The sequence below is a fragment of the Mesoplodon densirostris genome, chromosome 9, assembly GCF_025265405.1.
Source record: "Mesoplodon densirostris isolate mMesDen1 chromosome 9, mMesDen1 primary haplotype, whole genome shotgun sequence".
Classification (NCBI taxonomy): Eukaryota; Metazoa; Chordata; class Mammalia; order Artiodactyla; family Ziphiidae; genus Mesoplodon; species Mesoplodon densirostris.
Genome location: NC_082669.1, coordinates 87,510,620 through 87,535,382, shown reverse-complemented (window position 1 = coordinate 87,535,382; position 24,763 = coordinate 87,510,620). Strand labels below are relative to the sequence as shown.

Sequence of the window (24,763 nt, the reverse complement as noted above, 5' to 3'; positions counted from 1 at the left end):
CTGAGCTGTGCTGCTTATCAGCATCCTGACAATGAATAAATTACTTATTTCTCTCAGATTCTTTATTTTCTAAAATAGAGATGATGATATTATAATAACATCTGCTTTGAAGGGTAGTTGTAAAATTTAAATAAGAAAATGAATGTAAAATGCCAATATGCCTATCATATAGTATACAGTCAATAATGATTAGCTATTATAATTATAAATCGCAATTTGCACTGACATTAACTATGAAGGTAAAAATCATGAGAACTTGAAAGTAAAAAATGCAAAATTGTCAAAAAGATATTAGCATCTTTTTGAAGAAGTCTCTTTTTTCTTAGCCACCTCATCTTTACGGTTGATTAATTGTAAAAAAAAAAAAAAAAAAAGTCCCCAATCTGCCACCTTTTCCTACATCCACAGCCTTTACCCCATGACTTTGCAGCTCCTTCCTTCTGAAGGTATAGACTTTGGCCACGAGAGTAAAGCAGAAGTGACAGAGTGCCAGTTCCAAGCCTGGGCCTCAATAACTTTGCATACTTCCTCATGCTGTCTCTTGGAAAGGAACCAGTCCCGGGTGGTGCACTGTAGGATGAGAAATCATGTGGATCAGAGAGCAGATGGCCAGGTGAGATAATAGACGAGCCAGCCCCCAGCTGATTTGCAGCTGACCACTGATGGGGTTCAGGGTAGGCTGTCCCAAGATGTGCCATTCTGGCATTCAGATTATATGGAGCTGAAAACAAGCAAGGCCCCAAAGATTCAGGAAGAACCCCTGAACTTCCCCTGACTAAAAGAATGCAAGAATGGAAGATGGAAGGCCTGTTCCAAGGAGTTATAACCACAGATAACTGTGGTAAAGTATGAAATAGGTGTGGTAGACAGGGAGGAACCTAGCAAGGCCCCTTTGATCAAAGTCTTCTCTGGGTCCCATGGTCTGTAGATGACCCAGCAAACATTTGTTTACCAAACATTGACTTTTTTCAACTTCCTGTGAATTTCCTTACTTCCCTTTGAAGTCTCAGGCCCCTAACTCCTTTTCCTTAGTCCAAAATGATATATATATACCTCATCTTTCCTTACTGTCTTGGGAATCCTTCATGTTTATGTGAATTCCCCATAGGTACATAATAAATTTTATTTTCTCGTTAATCTGCCTTATGTCATTTTAATTATTTGACCAGCCAAAAGAACTACAAGGGGAAGGGGTGGGAGTGGGGGAAATATTCCCTTCTGCCACACCACAGACACAGTAGAGAGTGGCCCAGCCAGGCCCAGACGAGCAGAAACACCAAACCATGAACTTATAAGCGAAAATAAATGTTTGTGTTGTGTATCACTGAGGACTTTACTTGTTTGTTATAAGGCATTTTTGTGGCAATAGATTATTGGTCATTCTCTGTGTATATAAGAAACTGAACACACCTTTGATGAAAGAAGTGGGGGAAAATGTCTGCTTTGTGAATAAAGACTTAAAAATCATCATAGGAAAAGGAAAAGGCAAAACATCGTAATTTGAGCACTTACTGCCAGATAGTGTGCTAAATAATACATGGACATATAAATATATAATATATATCCATATAACATACATAATTTCATTTAATTCTTATGAGAACCTTTTGAAGAAACCGATCAGAAGAAACCAAAGCTGAAGGAGTTTAAGTAACTTAGCCAAGCTCTCACTGTGATTTCTGCTCAGGTTTGTCTGACTCCAAAAATGTACTTCAGTTCTTCTGTGATACTGTCTTCCAGTATAGATTTGTTCGTAACTCACAAGGCCTCTGCATTTGTTGACTGGTACCAGTCCGTGGCCTGTTAGGAACCAGGCCGCACAGCAGAAGGTGAGCGGCGGGCAAGCGAGCCATCACTCACATTACCTCCTGAGCCCCACCTCCTGTCAGCATTATGGTGAGTTGTATAATTATTTCATTATATATTACAATGTAATAATAATAGAAATAAAGCGCACAATAAATGTAATGCACTTGAATCATCCCCAAACCACACCCCTTCCCCCCGGTCCATGGAAAAACTGTCTTCCACCAAAACTGGTCCCTGGTGCCAAAAGGGGTGGGGACCGCTGGACTAGGGCTTGATTAATACAGTTTTATCAATGACTTATAGATGCAATTTCCAAGGTGATCGTGAATTATTACCCTAAACTTTTTGGCTCTATTTACTAGAACTGAAGGACCAAAATCAATAATCCAGACGAGTGCAAGTAAGGAAAAACTCTTTCTAGTCAATACATCCTTTTTTTATAGTTAGCAAAGTAATAAATTCTAAAGAATTTCAAAGCACACATACAATCTGAGGAAAACTGAGAACTAATCTAATCAGTAGATTTATAGGGACTGGAACAAACCAAGTGAAGGAATACTTAATTGTTCTGCCTTCAGAGCCTTCAGAGAGCAACTTCTCTTTTCTAAAGACCTGAATATAAATACATAAGATAATTTTCTGGAAATCATTAGAAGAGAAGCAGACAATGTAAACAGTTGAAAAAAGAGAATACACTCCCCTTTGGAAGAGATGATCTTGCAATTTTATAACATGGGAATATTACTGTACAGTGATTCTGAAAGAATTTGGGTATCCAACTTAAAGAAAAATTGTCATCAGCTTTACTGAATGAAATGTCCTCACGCTGTTTACTCATCAAAGGAAAGGAAAAATCTGTTTTTATGTTCTAGAAGCTGCCAGTCATGCAGCAGTGAACATGAGCCATCATATGAGTCACTTTACTTTCAGCTATAATCTCTTTTCACAGTTGACAGATGAATCACAGAAATCAATCTCAACTCTGACTCTGAAAAATCTTCTGTGGGGAATTTTATTTGAACAGAGTAAAGATGGGCAACCTAAAATTTCACATTAGGAGGCGGACAAAATGAGTGTGAGCCTAAGCTGGTGCAGGTGTGTACGGAAAAGGTTTCAGAGCTCTGTTTGGCATTTTGGAGAGAGTTCAGGCTCTGGGATAGAACAGATGAGTCCACATCCTGTCCCATGGCCTATTGGCTGATTGAGTAGCTAAATTAGTCAACCTCTGCCAGACTTAGTTTCCTCATTCATCAAAAAGAGAAGACAATAACATCTACATAGCAAGACTGTGATGAGTGTTGAAGAGCATATTTAGGCTTTTTCCCCCACATTCTACTAAAAGCACTGATCAGGAATCAAATAAGCACTAATCAATCCCACCATCATTTTACACTATATTACTCAGTGCTATAAATTTTTTTTTGCCATTTTCTGCATGAATGTTTATTCCTTCTCCCTAATTAAATGGCTATTTCCAAAAAGCATTGCTTTCTGTTTCTTTAATGTACCCTTCAGTTCTGAATACTTTGAAGACCCTATCTCTGCCCATAGAAGGAACTCAATAAGTGTGGTGTCTAACTATCGAGCTACATGTTACAAAGAAAAGAGTGAGATGTTGCTGATCATGTTTTTATACGGATTCAGAAGGCAATACAGGAATCATACCAAAAACAAAACAAAACATGTACCAATGCTATTTCTGCTCATTAGTAAAGTTTTATATTATCTCTGTGGTTCTTTCTCCTGAACCAGTGCCTTACGGATGATCCCAAGGCATACAATTTGTTTCCCAGGCATTAGTAAGAATTAGTGAGGTAATACTGAGTACCTCAATGGAACTTTTGCTGAATACTCTTGTCTGTCTACTTATTAGACAAAATTACTGTCAGGTTAAGAAACCTCTTAGTGGTTGCTGAGATCCCGTTGCTACTCATTAGAAAATTCTGGAGCCAGGAGCAATACAAAAGGAAGGTGTTTATTAAAGTTCACTTTTTATGCTGAACAAACGTTCCATTATTAGCACACATTGAGGCATTTCAGTTTATACTAAATTAGACGCCTTTTAAAAAAACACCCATATTTAATGGCATTAAATGAAAGCAGTGGTTGAAGGGATCCTTGCTCTGTTATAAAACCTCTGATGAATGATTCTGTCTTGCTATAAATAAAATGCAATGTAAACATGCCCCCAACTTTGGCTTTGGGTTCTTTTATTCCATTTTTTCAGTCTCAGCACAGTAGTGTGTGTGTGTGCGTGTGTGTGTGTGTGTGTGTGTGTTGTGAGGACACAACTTTCAAATGATTCCAGATACGTTACATATTTTTAGTTTAAAAATCCACTAATTAGCAGCCTTTTTTTTTTTTTTTTTTTTTTTTGCGTTATGCGGGCCTCTCACTGTTGTGGCCTCTCCCGTTGCGGAGCACAGGCTCCGGATGCGCAGGCCCAGCGGCCATGGCTCACGGGCCCAGCCGCTCCGCGGCATATGGGATCCTCCCAGACCGGGGCACGAACCCGTATCCCCTGCATCGGCAGGCGGACTCTCAACCACTGCGCCACCAGGGAGGCCCAGCAGCCTTTTTATACCTAAGATGTTCTTATAACGTGAAAAGAAGAGTGAAGACATGAGGAAAACAGTTATACTGAGTAAAACATTTTTAAGCCCTCCCCCTCCAGATGCACAGCAAACTTTTCATTTTAATATACAGGCATTAAAGATAAGACAAGCATATCATTAGACAGTTATTTGCCAAGCCCTAGGAATTGTTTTTAATACTTTGACAATATTTATCTGCATTTCCTAAAATACAGAGATCTCTGTTTATTAATATAGTGCCATCTTCTGGTAAGTATTATGAAAGGCAGTTGGTTTCACACCAAAATAGTAGTATTGAAATCATTTAAAGAATTTAATGAAAAATTGATCCGTTGTAACAAATGTCTAGAATTGCATTCTACAGGGCTTTCTTAACATTTTAGTGTTACATTAATTTACTACTAGTTAACCTTGACTTTTAACCTTTTCCAAGAAGTTTAAAGTTATTGCCAAATTGCTACAACATGGCATAAATTCAATTAATCCAAACTGTAAGATGAAGTTACATATGTATGTTTTTATATATAATATATAACTTTATAAATTCATTTTATATGTAATATAAGATACATGCCTATATAAAAACCAAAATTTTCTTGGATAATCATAAAAAATAGAGTGTATTCCACTGTACAATGGAATATAATAATATATATACACACATACATACATTCACACATGCATGCATGCACGCACATGCACACACACACACACACATATATATAATTCTACATATATAAGACCCAAAGCATAGGAACTGGCCAGCATTAATAGAAAAGCAACACATGAAAAATGGACTGCTTTTCTAAATATACCTTACCAAAAATTAAAAATTAAAATGCAAACATAAAACTGAACAAAATTTCTTAGCATGTATGAAAGAAAAAGGGCCAATAACTCTAAAATATAATCATTATAATTATCATCAATGACAAATGCTAACCTCCTTAATATGTTAATAATTCTAATGAACCAATTAAAAGAAGGCAGTGAGCACATAGAAAAATGAGATTAATAAAATTTTATAAGTGAGGAAATAAAAACTTAACAAAGAATAAGTTTAGTAAACCAAAAAATATTTTTATCCTCATATACAATGAACTGTAAGCTAAAAAATAAAACATCAGTTTTTAACTACAATTTGAGGAAAAAATTAAAACTGTAAATTCATTACTTTAGGAGTATAAATGTGTACCATATTTCTGAAGTTATTTGGCAATATCCACCAAAAGTTCATTTTAATGTATATATCCTCAGATAATAACCAAATGTGTGAGAAATATGTAAAAAAGAAAATTTTAAAATTTTAGTTTTGGGAATTCCCTGGTGGTCCAGTCGTTAGGACTCTGCGCTTCCACCACACGGGCCATGGGCTTGATCCCTGGTCAGGGAACTAAGGTCCCACATGCTGCGTGGAACGGCCAAAACAAAAACAAAAACAAACAAAAAAATTTTAGTTTTGTTTGGTTTGTTTGTGTTATACATCAGGAATATTTGGAAACAATCTAGATATCTTAAGATAGAGCATTATTTATATTCACTGCAGTGGCTTTACATGATAGAAAGATACTATTGACAGAATGATGTTCACAATATATTATTTGAAGAAAGAAAATAAAATGAACACATGATATGTACATTATGATCCATGAAAAATGATCAGTGGAGTATATCAGTTACTCACAGGTCATCTCTGGGTATTGAAATTACAGATAAATTTATCTTTATACTAATCTCTATTTTCTATATTCTACATAGTAACTTATTTAGAACAAAAGAACTTTTTAAAATGACAACTGTCGGAATTCTTTAATTTTCAAGCACATAGAAAATGACATAAATCAGTAAATAATTATTAAGAGTCTGTATTCTGTGGAGTTACACAAAGTATAACGTATACACAGTACAACAGGAATTAAGATTACAAATCAATAACATAGCAGGGTAGATGAAAAGTGCTATCTGAGTGAATATATCAGTCAGGACATTTTGGCTTTCAGACTTTAAGAAACTGAAACCTTGTTGAATGTGCTTAAGTAAAAACAAACAAACAACAACAAAAAAAAACCGTGGGGTGGGAGGCAAATTATTTGCTTACACAACTGGGATGAGCAAAAGTCAGGCTGACCTTAAAGATGACTGAAAAGAAGGACTTAAAAGCAGATAGATCTGGCCTCTGCTTCTGTTCATGTGACATCCTCATTATTTCGTGTCAGCTTCTCCATATGGTGGTAGCAGGGAATGGTCCTGAGCAGCTTAGGGCTCATACCCATGTAATTCCATTTAGAGGACAGTAGTTAAAAAAACTTTTGACTGGTTTAGCTTGTGTTATATCCATACCCTATAGCCCAGGGTGTAGGTTAACATGATTGACACTCCCCATTGCTAAAAAATAATACTTGACACTTGTTAAAATGGTAAGGAAGACTTCATTCAGGACTGTTGTGATAGATATCGAGAATATCATAATAGAGAAGAGAGATCAGCCTCAACTCTGAATACAGAAAAGACAACTGGAGATTTATAGTCAATAATCAGAGTGAGGGGTCACTAGATGAAAATTACAAAGAGGAGACATCAAGGGTAGGGGAATTCTTGCTAAACCCACTTAACAGGATTCTTGCTGAAGGCAGATCACGGTGATCAGATATCAAGGGTGGAAGGATTCTTAATAAGCAGACATAACAGGATTCTTGCTACAGCTGAACTAGGCAGGTTGCAGACAGGGCCCAAGGACAAGGCCAAAAAGTGGGCTCTGAAGACCCTGACTAAAGTTTGGTCAAGGAGAGAGTCTTTGTTACCACGAAAATCAAATTTTTGAAGGAGGAAGCAGGGTATGGGAACAGAGTTCTATTCAAAACAAAGAATAAGAATTTAAGTATCACGGTACAACTCACCGGATGATTGTAAGAAATTAGTTGTGGGAAAGAATGCTTCCAGCTTAAAGACAGTTAAAGAAGAGTATAAATTTGATACTGACAATTAATCAGCATTTTATAGGCAGAGATGAGAACAGGAAGGAAGCTACTGCTAAGTTGTGAACAAAGACAAGTAGGAAAGGACAGGTGAACCTGTATAAGTTCAACAGTTTGGCTGGAGTGTAGGATTCATGTAGAGAATTAATGGAAGATAGTCTATAAAAGTCTATTAAACCTAGATTGTGGAATATCTTGAAATTCCAGGAAAAGAGTCTGAAGTCAATCTGACTTCTCGTATCAGGGTACTTCTACCTCCAAGAAAATGTGGTAGAGCCAGGGATACTTGGAGCCATAGGACTAATATGGCAAATCTTCCTGGACATCAAAATTACCTCAAGATTTGGAATGAAATATTAGGTAATTTAATCAGGAAGTATTTTTAATTACATTAAAACAAATACTAACAGTAATATGGTTAAGAATAAAAAATTAACTTGCATTTTAAAGCTACAAGATAAGATTTGAGGAGGATTGATAAATTCTTTGCCCCCAGGATCTTCCAGTCCCCTTCCATCTTCCATTTGGGTGGAAATTCTTGAGAACTCTGCTGCAATTCAAGGATGTGTAAGCATGAAAGTGGAATGAAGAAAAAATGGTATTATATAAAGATTAATATAGTAGCAATATATAGAATGAGTAAAGGGGGGTAAGAATAAAGAAATGGAAGCTAGTGAGAAAAATATTTTTATAATTCAGGCATAAGGTACAAAAATATATATCTGAATGTTGGCAATGGGAATGGAAAAAAAGGGATGATTCGAGAAACACTGTAAAGGAATAATAAATATGTACCATGTTTTTAAATAAAATTCTAATCACTTTAATAAAAATAATTTTAATACTATGTTGTTAAATCAAACTGACACTAAGGTCATGCCTTCACGAACAATGCCTGTTTAAGTCCACTCGGTTATCTGGCCCAATGAACCTTTTTCTCACCTCTTTTTGCTTATTTGCCACAATACAGGAGAGAATAGGGCAGACAGTTAAGAAGATAACACCCATGAACTGTCACAGACATTGGTCTCATCCCACTGCAAGTCTTACATGGCAAGAGAAGCCACATTTGACTAATGAGTAATTCTTCATTCTCTTCAGTTTCAACAAGATTTCACTTTCCCTTTGGGATGCTAAAAAAAAAAAAAAAAAGAAGCTGATTATAAGAGGTGATCAAAAATCTGAACTCTTGGGTAGAATTCTGGTGCCGTGCCTGAAGAAAGACAATATAAAGTTTAAAGAAGAGACAAGAAAAGGTAGCTAAAATCAAGAATATGTGGAAATTTTCATATGAGGAAGTGGGATTCATGAATCAAAAAAGTAAATTTGAAAGGGAACGCAACTAAATTCTATAAAAGAATGAGAACGATAGAGATAATAGATTCTGGAACAAAATAGCACCTCCTATGTACTAAGAAATTGTATTTGCTATAATCCATTCTATTTTGAGAATAAAATTGGTTATTATTATTCTGACATTTCAAATCAAGAAACTCAGGCTCAAAGAATTTGAGGATTATCCCATAATGACTGAATGAAATAGTGCCAGGTGATACAAAAGAAAGTTATCACTCTATACCCTAGTGGATGAAGACAAGAAGTATTAGAGGCTAAAAATAAAATTAAATGTAAGTAAATAAAAATTCAAGGGGAACTCAGATTCGTGAATGACAGCTGTGCCATGAATAGTACGTATACGTCATGTAGGTTTTTGGAGTAGAAGGCTAACCTTCTGAGATTGTGGCACGGAAAATAATTGCGAAGGCTTTGTAACACCACTGTCTTGGCTCTCTCAGAAACAGAATTCTGAATGTGCTATAGCCTCGAAGTTGTTAATGTGTGACAGATATTTATCAAGTATCAAGCTTAGGATATCTTAATTCTATCAACATTCCTAATAAGACATTACTATGAATAATCAAACACCTATGTTCTCAAAGATTGCTTTTCTTTTTTTTTTTTTTTTTATAAAGTCAGACACAGCATCGTAGCTCAGTTATTATTTTTTTTTTTAGAAGATGCTGTGGGTAGGAGTTTTATTAATTAATTAACTTATTTTTGCTTTGTTGGGTCTTCGTTTCTGTGTGAGGGGTTTCTCTAGTTGTGGCGAGCACGGGCCACTCTTCATCGTGGTGCGCGGGCCTCTCACTATCGTGGCCTCTCTTGTTGCGGAGCACAGGCTCCAGACGCGCAGGCTCAGTAGTTGTGGCTCACGGGCCCAGTTGCTCCACGGCATGTGGGATCCTCCCAGACCAGGGCTCGAACCCACGTCCCCTGCATTAGCAAGAAGACTCTCAACCACTGCGCCACCAGGGAAGCCCCATGTTTTTCTTTTATACATACTTGCTTTTCTTTGTCCTAGAGACCTAGAACTATACTGTAATGCTATCCACAGGATCCATGCCGTGGGACTCTATTATAAATGAAGCCTTGGCACAATGAGATTCTTTTGGTATTTCTAGTAATAAATCCCCTTGGATAGGGTCAAAAACGCATCCACTTTATACTGAACTCTGCATTCTCCACAGTAGTGCTGTGAGGCTCCAGCCTTACATCATAAATGTGAAGGTAAACCCTCAAAAAATGTTGATTTGGATGGAAAACCTAAGAATTATCTTTAATATGACCATGTAATGCTATACAGAATTCTGAGTAGCTACTGCATAACAGCATTCTTCTGTCTCATGAGATCTATGTACCAAATAATAGCTGCCAACCAAGTTGAATCCAAAGCCAATTTCTAATTCATGACTTCATAGGGAGCTGTGACATATGCTCATTTAAAAATCTGCTACAGGGCCTCCCTGGTGGCGCAAGTGGTTGAGAGTCCGCCTGGCGATGCAGGGGATACGGGTTCGTGCCCCGGTCTGGGAGGATCCCATGTGCCGCGGAGCGGCTGGGCCCGTGAGCCATGGCCGCTGAGCCTGCGCGTCCGGAGCCTGCGCGTCCGGAGCCTGTGCTCCGCAGCGGGGGAGGCCACAACAGTGAGAGGCCCGCATACCGCAAAAAAAAAAAAAAAAAAAAAAAATCTGCTACATAACAGCAAGTTCTGTACCACTCTTCTGTAATGTCACTACAATACTGCCAAGCACGAGAGTGAAGCATGAGTGTCGACACTTAATTATGAATATTAAATTCAGTCTCCCATTTCAGATCTGTGTCAGATGTCACCACCTTCAAGAACTCATAAATGAGCAACTCTCTTCCTCTAGTCAATGTAATATGAACTATAGGATGAGAAATATGTTAAACCACTCTTCTCTGGTTACACACCTGTAAAAAATTCTTTTGCAACCCAGAAGCTCCGGATCACAGAAATGTCTCAAATACTTCATCCATCACCACAATGTAGGTACCTCTAGGGTGTGATTTCAATAGTCAAAGGTGAAATGGAGCATAAGAGATCATCACTTCCTACTAATTGATGATTTAAATTGTTATGCCTGGTAAGCTTGAGCATTTTTCAAAATGAGAATTGCAGTGGCCAATTTTTAGAAGCAGCACAGTCTAAATTACAGCTATATATCTCTATATGCGTGACTCTGCAAAATGGAAAAATGTGAAAGGATATGCTGGTATTAACAGGGATATTTAAGGTCATCTTTTTGTTATTACCCTTGTTTATCTGCAGAAACAAAAAAAATAAGGCTTTATATTCAGCCTTCTTTGACCACTTAAATTGTGCGCTGAAAGGTTAAAAGTTGTATCAAAGATTAAAGTTTTGCAATCAATGTGTGTCTTAAACTCTAACATTAGAGCTCAGCTGCTGCAAACATTTTACTTCTTCTCTAGAGACTTAGTGTTCATGGCATTCATGCTGTGAAATCATATTATAGCTGAGGCATTTGTACAACTTTCTGTAATAAATGGCTTCAGACAATGGCCCCCGATCTAGAGCAGATTTCCTAACAGAGAATTCTATAGTGGTTTATGGTATAGTGAGGGCCAAGATAATCAAACAAACGTGGTCCTCTTTCAAGAGAAAGTTAAAACATTTTAGTCCCTAAATCAAATGTCATCTGCTTTGACCAGTCATGATTACATTTAATAACCAGTAGGCTATGAAACATTTTAAGAAATGTATGTTATCATACAGTGATGACACATATTGCCAATTCATTACTCCTCTTTTATTGCCATTTTATCATTCCTGACTAATTGCATGTTCTGACAGTTTCTATGAAATATGTGATACTGAATAATAATTACTGACTATTCATCCAGCACTGGTGGGAAACACAGCCAGGGGAAAATGTGTCCCAGATGATATATCAGCAAATGCTATTTAGACTTTAAAATTTCATGTTAATTTGGGTTTCAGCAGTTAATTAGGGAATTCATGCCTTAAAAATTTTTACTTTCATTGACATCCTTAATACTTTTCAGTGGTTAATTTTTTTTAAGTTCCTTATTGAACATTTAAACAGAGTTAGCTTATCAGTATAATAAACTTATAAGCTTTGGTTTTTTAAGGGAAATTTTCTACCAATAAAGAATGGCTTGGGGGCTTCCCTGGTGGCACAGTGGTTGAGAATCCGCCTGCCGATGCAGGGGACACGGGTTCGTGCCGCGGTCTGGGAAGATCCCACATGCCGCAGAGCGGCTGGGCCCGTGAGCCATGGCCGCTGAGCCTGCACGTCCGGAGCCTGTGCTCCGCAATAGGAGAGGCCACAACAGTGAGAGGCCCGCGTACCGCAAAAAAAAAAAAAAAAAAAAAAGAATGGCTTGGGATTTGTTTTATCATAAAAGTTTTATTAGCAGTTAGTTCCTTCTTCAAAACAATTCAATCTTATTTCCTAGATTAATTTTCCATTTGAGTGTGAGATATATATATAAAGGGATAGTCTTCATGTGGACAAACATCAAAACCAAACTGTAACCTGAAAATGCCATACCAGTGACTTGTCCATCGTTAGTGACGTATCTCAACAGAGTTGCAATTCAATCACAAGCGACCACTTCAGTGGGTACACTTGAAATCCCAACAAAATCTGGTTTTACCTATGGCTGCTCAGTGAAACTGCAAATACAATCCACTAAGCTTTTACATGCATTCTAGCGCTTTAACTCAGTCATGCAAAGAACCCAAAGGCATCTGACCTGCGAAGTTGCCTGAAAATATGGAACTGTCTTTCTGAATAGTTTTTCTCTGAAATAAGTCAAGTATGGCTTTGGTTTTATTATAGATTTCACTTGGAGGCAGTGAAGAAAATAACATGCTTCACAGGCTATCCTTGCTAATCTAGGACACCTAGTCTGAGACTAAGGATAGAGTGGACACTTAGGAAATACTTGTTAAATAAAAGAGCATTTGCATAGTAAAATCGAGTTTCAGTGATAGAGAAGTATCTGTATAACTCAAAACTCTGCAATGTCTACATAAATAGATATTTTCTTACCTTAGACCTTCACAAAATTAAACAAGATGGAAAACTGATGGCATAAAATAATTGATGTGCTCATAACTGGTTGATCTATTTAGCAAATAAATAATGAGAATCTGTAATGTGTTAGGTACTCGGGATACTAAAGAAGCAAAACTAGCCCCTGTTATCAATGGTTGCCCAGGTTTATAAGAAGAATACTAACATTCTAAATGTTACGTGGAAGACAATTGCACTTAATATGTTGTAATAACATTTCAATTTCTGCTGTTAGACATTTGGAGAATATGAATCTAGAGAGTGGCCTGTGTTACCTTTAGTATACCAGAAAGACATAAATAATAAGCAATAAGACTTAAATGGGGGCAAGAAAAGAGAAATGCAAGCGAACAACTCTATTTTGTTATAAATATAGCTATTCATGCTCAGGCATATTAAATGCAGAGTGAAAATGATAGACAATGTCAGACTCTAGTATAAACAGCTAGGAATGGGAATTAGAGCATGAAAGGTCTCTGAGCCTCAGTTTCATCTGTAAAGTGAAAGTGGTGTTTCTATATGATTTCTCAATACATTCTCAGATATGCATGTATTGAAAACTGTTAAGGACAGGGTAAGGTGATTTCATACCCCTAAATATCCAGAGCTACAGAGATACCATGAAGAGAAAAAAAAAAAAACCTCTGAAAACCAGACAATAAAATCTCTCATTGATTTACTGCCACACACATCCCATCATAAGTAAGACTATATTTGTTTTACAAACTATATGTTTGATGCTTTTACTATGTAGGATGAAATTATTTCATATGTCATTTCCTTCCCAAGAATCATAAACTTGGTTTTGATTTTTCTGTTTATCTGAATATGAGTTAGAAAATCACCCCACTAATCACAGCCAGAGTCTTTCTTAACATTTAGATAATGGAGAAATATCACCAAATTAGCACATACTATGCACAAAACCACCTACCGAGAAATTTCCTGCAGTCTTGTAAATGTGCAACAATCATTTAAGCAGTAGTCCCCAGATGGACAGGGAAATGAACAGTGTTATTTCTGAATCAACAGGAATTTTTTTCTTTTTAAAGCGTCCTTTCACTCAGAATGATACCTTTATGATCAGAAAGGGGTGTGGGGGAGCATTTGTAATTTGGAAGAATACATCATCATATGCGAATCTTCCCTCTTCTGCTCACCCACAGAAGGATCAACACAAGCACCCAGGAATTTTTGAAAAAATTCTCACTGGCAGGAGAACGGAAAGCCATAGGTTAAATCAATGTGGGGTGGTGTTGGGGGAGTTTTCTGAAGCATGAGTACTTTTCCCAGATTCCATTTAGCCCCACCCTGATAGGATTCATAGTCTCAAAACAGAAGTGGAAATAAGGTGTGTGTAAGTTCAAAGACTGCAATCACCTAGTACATTCCAATCTCCCTATCTGTATCCCTCCCCCTCCCCAGGTAGAACTAAGTAAGAATTTTCAGAAAAGGACTGGAGTCCATATTTTGAGAAAACTACAGATTCACTTTTATTTACCAATGTTTTAATCTCATTTTTCATCTTCATTTACATGAAAAATTGGCATCTCTTAGGCAGAATGATATTTTAAAATACACAGATGCTGCAAATAAAACATCTTGTGGCTGTTCAACAGAAACATAAGGCCACTGAAATATATTAATTTTTCAGTACACGTGTAAATGTGGCTAAGCAAAAATTTGGCAGAAGGACAAATATTCTCACAAAGAAAATACAACACAGTAAAACATAAACACAATTAAATGAACCAAATTATACCCCATCAATAGATGAGAGAGGCGTGCCATTGACTATGTCTGCATGGTAACTATACAGTCAATTTTCTGGATTGTTAGACAAAATGTGCACAAAAGCTTTTGGATGATTAACTGTGTATATTAGAATCCTATTAACTTAGCCAACATTTATTGAACACCTATCATATTTCATGCACTATGATAACCACTGGGATTACAAAGATGAAAAGAAACATGGTCCACATACTTAAAAACCTGACTTCTTAAGTCTTTTCTTTACTGCATAGGTTTAGGTGTATTATAGAGCAGCTTATACTTCTTGAACATCAACAAAAGTCTGATACAACATGACGTGTCAATGTTCTGCAATGCTCTTGCCTTACATGAACGTGTAAAGGTGGAATTCACTTTACACTCTATGATATTTTAGCAATATATAGACAGTAAAAAATATTTCATTTAAAAATGTCTTGTTCGTTCATTCAACAAATATTTATCAAGGGCTTATTCTGTGCCACATTCTATGTTAGTAACTGGAGACAGAGCAATGAAGTATCAGCATACTCCTTGTTTTTCAGAACCATAATTGTATATTTATTCTTTTCCCAATAACAAAGCTCCTATAGTCTTCCATCTGGACAGATTCTTTGTTTTCCTGCTGTTAGCGTTTGCCCTCCTCCTGAGAATATCTAAACGTCTTCATCTCCACTCAACTTATTTGGCTTGATTTCTATTTCCTTGCATATCTAATCTGACACACTAATATATGCTAATGAACCAATAAAATATCTGCCCCCTTCTGTATGACAGTTGTGCATTCGTGCAATGTCCTTCTAGAGACCATGTATTTAAAACCAAAGTGACTCTAATGGTAGGCATTTCAAACTCTGAGATACACAGTTTGAAGAAATGGTTGGACTGCATTCAAAAGTAGTTACCTATATACCTATGCAGGGATTATACCACAGCCTCTTGGTGTTAAATGCTGTGAAAAGTATTTTGGTATTTACCTGCATTGCCCATCTTACAGTGAGGTGCTCCCAATACGACGCTCACACCTTCTGTTTTGGAGACTCAGGCACAGATCTTTGATTGATGAATGTTATCACTTCATTACAGGAGTTTTTTTCCATCCTTCACCCTGTTGTGTCCTGCTAATCATGTACTAAAATGAGCACAGGACATCCATCCTCAAGAGTCTGTTTTAACAGTCTCTAGTTCAAACACACTTTATCAATCAAGTCTGCAGTCAGGGTAAACCAGTAATCGAAAATTCTTTCTACTACCTGTGATGAATTTCAGTGTTCTAAATGCAGTTCATTTCAAGGCCACTCCTTCAGGAAAAATTAACATTTATGTACAAGGAACTGTGCTACTTCTCTACATTTGCCATTTCATGTAGTCCTCTTTACAGTTCTATGAGGTAGATTATGTATCTCCATTTCAAAGATGAGGAAATTGAGATTAAAAGAGGCTAAATCTACTAGTGAGTGTAACAGCTAAGATTGGAGCAAGCAGAACAGATTTCAATGATGCCAGAAATAGACCCTGACCAAAAATACATCTGCCACTACCTACCACCATGATTGAAAGTCTACCTTTAGTAAATGGTTCTTTGGAGTTCTGAAGTTATTTTTTTTTACTTGATTGTTTTGCTTCATTTTAGAAGCTTATTAAATACGTGTGTATCCCTAAGAGGAATAATGTCTAAAAGATTTTCACCTAAGTATTATTGGACATTCAGATGTATCTACAGGAAGACACTGTCTTATGAATCCTATGCCTTGTATCTTAATTCCACTAAAACTAAGATGTCATTAACTGGACAATGCATCAATTTTCTGTGTACTACTAAAAAAATGCCAATTAATCATGACACTGATGATTTTTTTATCATGTCGACTTAAAAGTCACATCTCAATTTCTGAGATGTTAAAATGTGAAAAATACACTTATGCTTGACAAAATAACGTAGACCCTTTGAACATGAAGAAAGTAAAATAAGATGGAATTTAACTTTACCTGCTTCAACATTTTAATGAAGATTACTGAAATTGCTGATTAATTCCTTCAACTGGTTTGGGAGACCATAACTTAAATAGTTTTGTGTTATTGCAGAGTTAGACTATGCACAATCATTATATTCAGGGGAATGTAGTTGCTATAGTTAAGAGTTTAATTAAGAAAATACTAATTTAATATCTATTACTTAATATTACTTTGTTCTCTACAATGTAAAGGCAAAACAGAAGAGACACAATGTTCTCTGCTTCTTGGAATTTTCACTGAGGCCAAGATGAGGAACTGTTTGAGTTTAAGTGGGTAAATAAATATACCATGACTGCATCCTAATCTCATTTATAAAGTGCTTCTGAGAACATTTCTGTATTCAGCTCAGACACAAACATCACTGCCAACCTTGTCCCAAGAATACCCTATCACTGCTTGTATAACTTGAATTCATCTTCTATATGTCCTCTCCTATAATTGTAGCCTTTACTATATCAACTATCTGAGAAAATTTTCAAATTACTTAGTTGAGAAATTTATTTACTGTTTTAAAATATTATCCATTTATTATTAACAATTAAGTAAACATCAGAGTAGCTAGTAACAGAAATATCAAAAACCTCAGAGTTGTAGTTGAATTTGGACCACCTTTTTCAGACTTGATTTCTTTAGTTGTAAAACATAAGAATTAAAAGAGATAACATAAGTGTCTGGTACTAGGTACCAATAATATTAGTTTCCCACATATACATGCTTTGTAAAGAGTAAGTTGTGTTGACTTTTTTAAGGAGTCCCTATGATGTGACATTTTGGTGCACCAGCAGTGAGTATGAGAGGACACAATAATGGTGGCTGAGATTGAAAAGAAAACAAATACACCTAAATTCTGTGGGATGCCTAAGTTATATTTTACATTTCTCAAATGGGTGTAAAAGCTACTTATTAATATATACAATCTACTTCAAAAGACTCCTACTTAATGCTCACATTTTTAAAAAATTTGTTCATTTTTCCCTCCCACTTTTCTTTCCCCACTTTTCTTACTTTTACTTTTACTTCCTAACTCTGCTCCAAAGTCCCTATTACTGAATAGTTGTGGGTTTATTGACTAGTGCCTAGAAGAAGCCTTTCCAATTACTCTGTCCCCTCACCTAAATCTTTGGATGAAAATCAAATATGCAGAAAATAGACTCCAATGGACGTTTAGTTCTTATCCCTGTAATGGGAAAAACTAGAAGGTGTTTTTCTTAAAACTGTCACTCACCTAAGCTTTTCTATTCATATTTAACATAACTACCTTGGATTCAATGGGTTGCAAAATTCCAGACAAGTTTCAGTGCCTGTTTAAAATTAGTTTAGATGAACAAAAATTCTTATTTGTTATTTTCTGGTCCCTGAATTAATTTTTCAAAGAGTTATCACTTGAAGTCTTCCATAGTAATCAGGATCTTAGGTACAAGTTAGTAGCTGTTTAGTGACAATCCTCAAGCAGCAATCTGATGAGGATCCCTCCCCCCTCATCATACTGAAAATGTATCTGCAAATATTCAATCTCAATTTCACACTGAATTTTTATTATGATTTCTTATTTTGGTTTTAGACTACTTCTTATAATTTGGTAAATAAATATCCACACTTTATTTTTCCATATTTTAACTATTTCATGCATCTCCCTACTTTGTACTTAGAATACAGGAAAAAAAATCAGTACTAATTAGTGAAAATTCATAGTTATGAAAAATTTTAAAAGAAGCAACATCTGTACTTTTTGTTTTCCTTTCAGTATTTCAAAACAGGCAGAACTTTATTTAATAATTAGTTTTAGGAAACAAGTTTTAACAAGTAGACAAAAAATTGAAACACATCAAATTCATTTTTCTGATATGTAATGATTAGCAAAATCCCTACAACTGTTTTTGCATGATTCATTTCTCAGCACAACACATCTACTTTTAGAAAGAACAGTGAAAGTCTTCTTTATATTAGTCCTTTCCAGAATTCTCGCATAACAAGGTTGTACTATACAGTCACCTAGCTCCATGGTTCCTGCTCTACTTTCTTCATATTATATTTATATTCTCAGCAAGGAGTGCTACTATTTCCTAAAATAATAATAAAGTGTTATCAGCTGGCAGTCAAGTTAGTTATATACTTGAAGCTATTATATTTGAAGCAACTTGGCAATTAATACCAAATTACATCGACAGGTTGTATTAAATATATTATTCAACATAAACCCTTCTGGCTCAATTAACTGTTGTATAACAGAACTTTTAACTTTAAGGATTCCTATACTGAGAAGCCAACAATATTTTGTTTCAAATGAATAATTTTTTTCCTTTTAAGCAAGTAACAGAATATTTCCTATGGTTAGATTTACAATAGCACTCTTAGATAAGCTCTTATCTTTCCAATGTTCTAATCTCAGCATAGATCTCACACACTAATGGGCAGGGTCGGCAGGTTGGTGAGGACCCCATCTCTACACCCCTAGTTCCTGAGCACTACCTAAGACACTACAGTGGGGAAAGCTGATCTCACAGAAGTATTTTCAAAGCAAAACAAAGTACTTTAGAAGCACTGACTCTTGTCCAACCACCTATTTTACAAATGAGGAAACTGAAGACCCTCCCTCTTGTCCACAGAGACTTCTGTCCTGTTGGCTTCTCTTTACCTAAGGAAAAACATTTTTTGAAATCACATCTTTTATGTAGAATAAATATTTCTTTTCTCAGAGAAAAAAATGTTCAACTTTCACACATGGGAACTTATAATAGCTTGAAAAATTTTAAGGATTTTGATCCAGTTTAAAATTAAAATTATTTTACTACTTATGAAAATGACCATTTCCAGCCAATAATAAAAGGAATTCCTAATGTACGCCAAGTATTTCATTAGACATTGAGGACCTAGAGGTGAATAAATATGGTTCTCTCATATGAAAGATCTTGCAGTCTAGTGAAGGAGGCAAAATGACAACATAATCCACTATAGTAATGTCATAATAAAGGTGCATGTAATGTGCCAAAAAGCACAGAAGGTGGAAAGAATAGCTGTCAAACAATTTAGAGTAACTTTTATAGCTGAACATTCTTCCTTCTAACCCTGCTTGCTTTTTAAATAAATACCATGTAAATCCCAGTATTTTTATTTTATTTATTTATTTTTTTTTCTTTTTGCTGTATGCGGGCCTCTCACTGCTGTGGCCTCTCCCGTTGCGGAGCACAGGCTCCGGACGTGCAGGCCCAGCGGCCATGGCTCACGGGCCCAGCCGCTCCGCGGCATATGGGATCCTCCCAGACCGGGGCACGAACCCGTATCCCCTGCATCGGCAGGCGGACTCCCAACCACTGCGCCACCAGGGAGGCCCAATCCCAGTATTTTTAAATTGATGGTTTTGGAACTATGCTATATGGCATTTCATCAAACAACGTATTATATCCATAATATATAACACATTGATCCCCAGTATCCCCTTATTTAATAAATCCATCATTACATTAAAGAAGATAAGAGCAGGTTTTTAAAATAACTTTTCTTTAATAAATTTGTGATGTTGATTACTTTTCAAACATTCTGTTCTCAAGTATTCACATATCATTAGTATTTACTGGGTCATAAATTTAAATCAGTCAGTAAATCATACGACTCAACTTTGTAAAAACTTTCTAGACTTCTGAACGATACCCATCCCAGAGTGGAAAAGCTTCACTCCAAACTATGTAGGGCATTGAAACTAAAAAAGAAGTTGAATAGGCTTTCATAACTTCATTTCTATTAAAAGTGTGATTAGGCAACTCTCAGGTAAGCTCCTTCTCCAAGGAGGAGGGCTATGATAAATACTTAAGACTTTCAGTTGAGATTCCCAAAGGGCTACACTGTAGTGTAAAGGCAAACTGGAATTAGAACAGAACTCAAAAATTCTGAAACGGTTTAAATCCATGTATGGATAAAGGTGGTTTCTTTGCTAACAAAAGGAAATTAAATTCTCTCAGGAAAAAGAAAACATCATCTAGTGCCTCTATAACTTTTCCTACAAATTTGTGGTATTCATCAAATGACAAAAAAAGCAACATCAAAAGCCAGATCACATGGGCTTCCCTGGTGGCGCAGTGGTTGAGAGTCCGCCTGCCGATGCAGGGGACACGGGTTCGTGCCCTGGTCCAGGAAGATCCCACATGCCGCAGAGCGGCTGGGCCCGTGAGCCATGGCCACTGAGCCTGCACGTCCGGAGCCTGTGCTCCACAACGGGAGAAGCCACAACAGAGGCCCGCATACCACACACACACAAAAAAACGCCAGATCACAGAAAAAGATCCACAGGTAGTCCATTTATATATTATAGTAATCAAATAGGAACTTTACAATAACTTGATTAATGTGTCCAAGAAAACAAATAAGATGGAAAATTTTACTAGGAAAATGAAAACCATTAAAAATAATCAAGTGGAAACTCTAGAAAATGAAACATACAATAAACTCAATTATGAATTTAATAGATATGCTTAATGAATGATTAGATGCTGCAGAAAAGAAAATTATTAACTAGGAATCAGAGGAGCAGAAAAATAAAGTCGGAAAAAGAATTAAAAATATAGAAAAGAGAATAAGGGTCATATGGGAACACTGAAAATATCTAACATGTATGAAATTGGAGTCCAAGAAGCAATGGAAAGAAAGAATATTTGGAGAGATATTGGACGGGGATTCCAAGATGGATAAAAACTAGCTGGAAGGGCTTCCATGGTGGCGCAGTGGTTGAGAGTCCGCCTGCCGATGCGGGGGATACGGGTTCGTGCCCCGGTCTGGGAAGATCCCACATGCCGCGGAGAGGCTGGGCCCGTGAGCCATGGCCGCTGGGCCTGTGCGTCCGGAGCCTGTGCTCCGCAATGGGGGAGGCCACAACAGTGAGAGGCCCGCGTACCGCAAAAAAAAAAAAAAAAAAAAAAAAAAAAAAAAAAAAAAAAAAAAAAGCTCTGAGATCTAAGAGCATAGGCACCTGAGCTATACAACTGCTAAAAAAGAAAAACTTAAAAGAAGATAGAGGGGCAAAAAGGACACATAACTTTCAAATGAATGACAGACAATAAGACTGAGAGCTCACTGAGAAGACATTATGCAAGTCAGAAGACAATGAAACGACAGCTTTAAAGTACTGAAAAAAATAAATGCCAACCTGGACTCCTTTGGCCAGTGAAAACATCATTAAAAGGATGGTGAGATGAAGAAATTTTCAGATAAACAACATATGAGAAAAGTCATTTCAAGGACAATTATACTAAAAGATATAACAAAGTTGTTCTTCAGGAAGTAGAACTTCACAAAGTAGAAGCACAGTAATGCAAAAGGATGGATAAGTTTTGAAAGTATAGACCTGAGAGTAAATCTAAATGAATATTGACTGCTCTAAATAAGAATGTCTCGTGGAGTTTGAAGTGTGTGTGTGTACACATATGTGTATTTGTATATATACATATACGCATACATACATACATAAATGTATGTGTATTTGTACATGTTTATATATATATCATTAAAATATATGACAATAGCACAAAGTTTAGGAGGTAGACAAATGAACTTAAAAAGTGTAAAGTCTTTGTAAAGTCCAGGAATTGATAAAAATATTAATAAAAAGCAGACTGTTGAAACCTCTAGAGATATCACTTAAAGAATAATAAATATACGTATATAATTAAAAATCTAATAGAATAAAGAAAACACAATTATTCTAAAAGAAAAAAGAGTGGAGGGGGAAAAAATAAACAAAACCAAATAGAAAGACAGAAAAAATAAAGTAAGATAATAGATTTAAATTCCACATGTTTGTATGTATTATATGAAATTTAAATTGAATACATACTCCGAAGTTTTAAAAAATTGTCAGAGTGAATAGAAAAACAAAATCAAACTATACACTGCCTACAATGGATATGCATTAAATATGAAAAGACATAGAAGTTTGAAAGAAAAAGGATGAAAAAACATGCCATGGAAAACCAGACATAAAGAGAAATATCTCGTAATAATTGTATTAGGGTTCTCCAGAGAAACAGAACCAACAGGACATATAGATATAGACATAGATATAGACATAGATATAGATATAGATATATAGATACAGACATAGACATAGATATAGATATAGATATAGACATAGATATAGAAAGAGACTTATTATAAGGAACTGGTTCATGCAATTATGGAGGAAGATAAATCCCAAGTCCTCAAGGCAATTAGGCAGAAGGAGTGCTCTATTACTCTGGGAAAAGTCAGCCTTTCTATTCGATTGAGACCTTCAACTAACTGAGTGAGGTCCACCCACATTGAAGAGACCAATCTGCTTTACTCAGTTTACCAATTCAAATATTAACCTCATCCAAAAACATTCTCACAGACACACCCAGAATAATATTTGACCAAATAACTTGGCACCCATGGCCCAGTAAGGTTGATATGTAAAATTAATCATCAAAACAATGAACAAATAAATTCAATTTAAAGATATAATGATCCTAAATTTGTATGGACTTAGTAGTATAGCACCAAAAGAGATGAAGCAAAGTCTTACAGAACTGAAAGGAAAAATAGACAAATTCCAAAAAATACTGAAAAACTTTAACATAAATTCTTTTGTAACTAGTAGAAAAGAAAGCCAAATGACCAACAGAAAAATACAATTGACAAAAGACATAATTAACAGATATGGAACACTGTCCCTAACAATAAAACAATACATTCTATTTCCACCTACTCACAAATATTTTATATAGAAGGCCATATATGGGCCATAAAACAAGGCTCTACAAATTTCTTTTTTTTTTTTTTTTTTTGCGGTATGTGGGCCTCGCGCTGTTGTGGCCTCTCCCGTTGCGGAGCACAGGCTCTGGACGCGCAGGCTCAACGGCCATGGCTCACGGGCCCAGCCGCTCCGCGGCATGTGGGATCTTCCCGGACCGGGGCACGAACCCGTGTCCCCTGCATCGGCAGGCGGGCTCTCAACCACTGCGCCACCAGGGAAGCCCAAGGCTCTACAAATTTCTAATGATGAAATTGATATCTTTGATTACAGTGGAATTAGTCAGAAATCATTAATATATATAATAAAAATTACCTAATTTTGGATAGTCAGGTAGCACATATCCAAACACCCCAAAAAACAGAGAATTAGCCAGAATGGAAATTAGAAAATATTTTAAACATGGGAAATACAAAAAGCAATGCTTAGAAGGAATTATGCAGCCTTACTTCTAAGTATTAGAAAAGAAGAAAGGCAGAATAGTAATACTTTATTAGCTTACACCAAGAATCAAGGAAAGGAGGACCTTCAAGATGGTGGAGGAGTAAGATGTGGAGATCACCTTCCTCCCCACAAATACATCAAAAATACATCTACACGTGGAACACCTCCTACAGAACACCTACGGAATGCTGGCAGAAGACCTCAGACTTCTCAAAAGGCAAGAAACTCCCTATGTACCTGGGTAGGGCAAAAGGAAAAAGAAAAAACAGAGACAAAAAAAATAGGGATGGGACCTGCACGTCTGGGAGGGACCTTGGAAGGAGGAAAGGTTTCCACACACTAGGAAGCCCCTTCGCGGGTGGAGACTGTTGGTGGCAGAGAGGGGAAGCTTCGGAGCCACAGAAGAGAGTGCAGCAACAGGGGTGCAGAGGGCAAAGTGGAGAGATCCCCGCACAGAGGATCGGTGCTGACCAGCACTCGGGCGGGCGGGGGCTGGGAGCTGAGGCTCAGGCTTCGGAGGTCAGATCCCAGGGAGAGGGACAGCCTCTTCAATAAGTGACAGGCTCTTCAATAAGTGGTGCTGGGAAAACTGGACAGCTACATGTAAAAGAATGAAATTAGAACACTCCCTAACACCACACACAAAAATAAACTCAAAATGGATTAAAGGCCTAAATGTAAGGCCAGACACTATCAAACTCTTAGAGGAAAACACAGGCAGAACACTCTATGACATAAATCACAGCAAGATCCTTTTCTGACCCACCTCCTGGAGAAATGGAAATAAAAACAAAAATAAACAAATGGGTCCTAATGAAACTTAAAAGCTTTTGCATAGCAAAGGAAACCATAAACAAGATGAAAAGACAACCCTCAGAATGGGAGAAAATATTTGCAAAGGAAGCAACTGACGAAGGATTAATCTCCAAAATATACAAGCAGCTCATGCAGCTCAATATCAAAAAAAAA

The 24,763-nt window shown here is 36.5% G+C and overlaps 1 pseudogene; it reads left to right on the top strand.

Moving 5' to 3' along the window:
* The first annotated feature begins 418 nt into the window (after positions 1 to 418).
* LOC132495803 (developmentally-regulated GTP-binding protein 1-like) overlaps positions 419 to 24,763 on the top strand; it is a 90,396-nt pseudogene continuing 66,051 nt past the window's right edge.